Raw genomic sequence first — 3,021 nt, forward strand, 5'->3', positions numbered from 1 at the left:
TCGCTCAGACACGTGGGCAAGAGGCGCTTTCCTCCGCCCTGGGCTTTGCTCTTGCGTCTGTAACTGCTTCTTTGCTTACCTCGCGAGCGCCCTAGTCCCTCGGTTCTCTTCCACCCCCAAGGCCTGCTCTCTCCCAGCAGCTCGTCCTCCCCATCACGATGCTCTGGGACAGCCATGGGGCACCTCCTCTCCCAGGCGGGACCACGGCCTCCAGGATCCTCCAGGAGTAAAGCAAATCTTGCAGAAACCCTCGATGGACCTCGCTCACCTCCCGGGAGGAGCGGGAGCACCGCTGAGGCATACTGCTGCAACTTGCTTTGCTGTTTAACTTCCTTTTCCCGAATCAGAAGTGGCCAAAGCAAAGAGATGGTGAATTCAGCACATGAGTGAGTTTGTTTTTTTTATAATGGAAGGTACAAGCCAGGCAAGGAAGAACACCCCCTCGCTGTGGCTACATTCGCTTTTAGTGGCTTTCAGAGCCGAATCTGAGAATTCCTCTCTTTATATCCAGTCTCTCTTAATACAATTTTAATATTCTGGTTGATCGTAAAGATGCAACGTTAACTATAGAAACAGCAGCAGAAAAGCGTGGGGTACAAGACATTTTTTTTATACAAAAAAAAATTCTTTTCGTTGCTTACAAAACATATGCAAAAGAAGCTAAAAAAACCAAAAGGCATTGCTATTTGTTCTACATAAAAAATCTCATAACTAAATGTTCTTTTTTTTAAAAAAAGAAATATCAAGCTTAGGCACAATTTTGCTGCTGGCTGCTTGTGAACAAGCCAAGAGAACACGCCACCCCCTCCTAACTGAGTGATATGTATTGACTGTTCCGCACTTTATACTTAAGGCAATTTTTTGTTTTCATTTTGTTTCCGACAAAGTGTTTTTTCCACCCCTTACGTCATGCCAGGATCCATCCACATGTGTCAGTATTAGCAGTACTAAAGTTTATGGTTCGAGAAGGTTGCAGGTCACACCGAGGGTTTTCTTCCTACAGATCTTTGTATCCAGAGGAACAAAGAGATCTACAAATAAAAAAACCAAAAGCCTGAAGTGAGAGAAACCCCAATGAGAATAAAACTCCGCTCCTTGCACGGGGGGAGATGCTGCGCCCCTGCCACAGCCTTGTCTCCGCCGATCAGCCCTGAGGGCTCGACTGCAGCAGAGCCGAGACATGAGCTCGCTACTCTGCCAAGACTTTGCCCTTTTTTTTTTCAGGGGAGCCCCAGGCACCCTCCGGCGCAGGGGAGACATCGGGGACCGGGGCCCTTCCATGCCCTCTGGGGCGTGCGGGTGCTACGGGGTGAGACGCTGCAGCCCCGCTCGGGGAGCCTGGCTGACGGGGTTAGCCGCTGACCCACCGCTCCAGCCGCTGACCCACCGCTCCGGGCTCTGCTCAGTCCCCTGCCCCACATCTCTGCACCGCTTGGGCCAAACAGGCTCAGCTGCTCCTGGCCAAGCATGGCCTTCCCTTAAAAACGGGGACAGCCCAGCAGAACCTGCTCCCACCATGGTCTCGCTGGGGCAATTTCACCTTCTGCGTCTTTCTTGGCATTTCTGGGACCTGCCCATTCCCTCCCATAGGGCCAGCGCGCAAAGGAGTTACTGGTTTCCAGTAGCCAACTGGGGCAGGGCTGGGAGGCGCGGAGCAGAGCTGAGCTCGCTCAGGGCAGCGAGAGCACCGAAACCCTCCATCCCCGCTACGGGGCTGCACCTCTCCTGCGGGGCTTGGCGTGTCCACGGACGAGCAAACGGACACGCACGTGCAAGTCATTTACTTAAGGTAAATTAAGAAGGACGTTGGCTAATGCTGAATGAGCGGGGCTGAGCCGCCAAAGCAGAACAGCGCGCGTTGGCAGCGGGTCGGACCCGCAGCAAGGTGCTGGGATCACGGCGCAGGGGACAATACCTTTACATGTGTCCAACAGGGTTGTGACCATCTCCTAGACCAGGATGTGAAGCTGAAAGTGTCATCTGGGGATCTCCTACTACTCCGGACACTTTCTCCTCTTCCCGACGCTTCAAACAGGCTGCTTTAGGGTTCAGATTGCGCTCTATGCCAAAAACAGCAAGGGAGGGAGGGAAGCAACCTCAGTTTGGGCAACAGCATCGTGCACAGGAGGCAGCATCCGAAAGAGAGAGCAAGGACAGAGTCCCAGGACAGACACACGGGACCATGCAAGGAAACAACCTCAGTGCAAGCTGCTCTTTGCCTGCTGCTCCTTGCAGTGGCTGCAGTAACTTGGCTGGACCCCCGCTAGAGCAAAACCCCACGCCCGGCTGAAACACCATGCCAGTGTAAACATGTGAAAACCCCAAGTGCCTCAGCCAGCTCTCCGAGTTGAGGACTGAGTTCTCCAAAACTGCTTAATGGGATCCAGGTGCCAAATTCCCGGTAAGCATGAGGAGAGACGGACAGAGCGGCTTCGAATCCACCCCGGGCCGGGGCTTTGGAAAGCTCAGCCTGCCGTGCGGTGCACCCAAGGGTGCCGCTGGCGATGCAAACACACAACCTCGCACCGAAAGCAGGAGTCACAACAGAGATGCATGCGCACGCAGAGATGTGGGGGGAGAGAAAGGCCCCAAAATGCACCTGCCGGCTGTTACCATACCTCGTACTTGCTGCTCCAGGCCCAGAATGACCTGCACCGCTTGCTGTAGGATGATCAGTTTGGTCTGTGCTTTGTCCGTTTTTAAGTGCATCTGACACATGCGTCCCAGTTCTTTAAAGGCCTCGTTAATGTCCCGCACACGCACCCTTTCCCTGGCGTTATTGGCCATTCTCCTCTCCCGGTCCCTCAGATCTTTGTCCTCCAGTGACAAGGCCTCGTCTGTACTGCTGGGTTCATAGCACCACAGGGATTAGTCAGGGGGGTGGTACCGAGGGGGGCTATATGTTGCCGTGCTGGTAGTGCTTCTGGTGTCCACTGGAAACGGCTCAAACAGCCTCACTTTGCAAAGCCAATTTGTCCCGGGCGCTTCCTGGAGCTGCCCGGGCTGCTTGGGCTGCGCGTC

General features: G+C 54.2%; 1 long non-coding RNA gene across 1 annotated transcript; it reads right to left on the reverse strand.

Annotated features, from left to right (window-relative positions):
- Positions 1 to 729: 729 nt before the first annotated feature.
- LOC104628332 lies at positions 730 to 2,973 on the reverse strand. Its single transcript, XR_738106.1, has 3 exons — positions 2,619 to 2,973; positions 1,916 to 2,060; positions 730 to 1,031 (listed from the first exon to the last, which is right to left on the reverse strand). It is a non-coding gene; the product is annotated as an uncharacterized LOC104628332 (long non-coding RNA).
- Between the last annotated feature and the right edge of the window lie 48 nt (positions 2,974 to 3,021).

The sequence above is a fragment of the Phaethon lepturus genome, unplaced genomic scaffold (genome assembly GCF_000687285.1).
Source record: "Phaethon lepturus isolate BGI_N335 unplaced genomic scaffold, ASM68728v1 scaffold26521, whole genome shotgun sequence".
Classification (NCBI taxonomy): Eukaryota; Metazoa; Chordata; class Aves; order Phaethontiformes; family Phaethontidae; genus Phaethon; species Phaethon lepturus.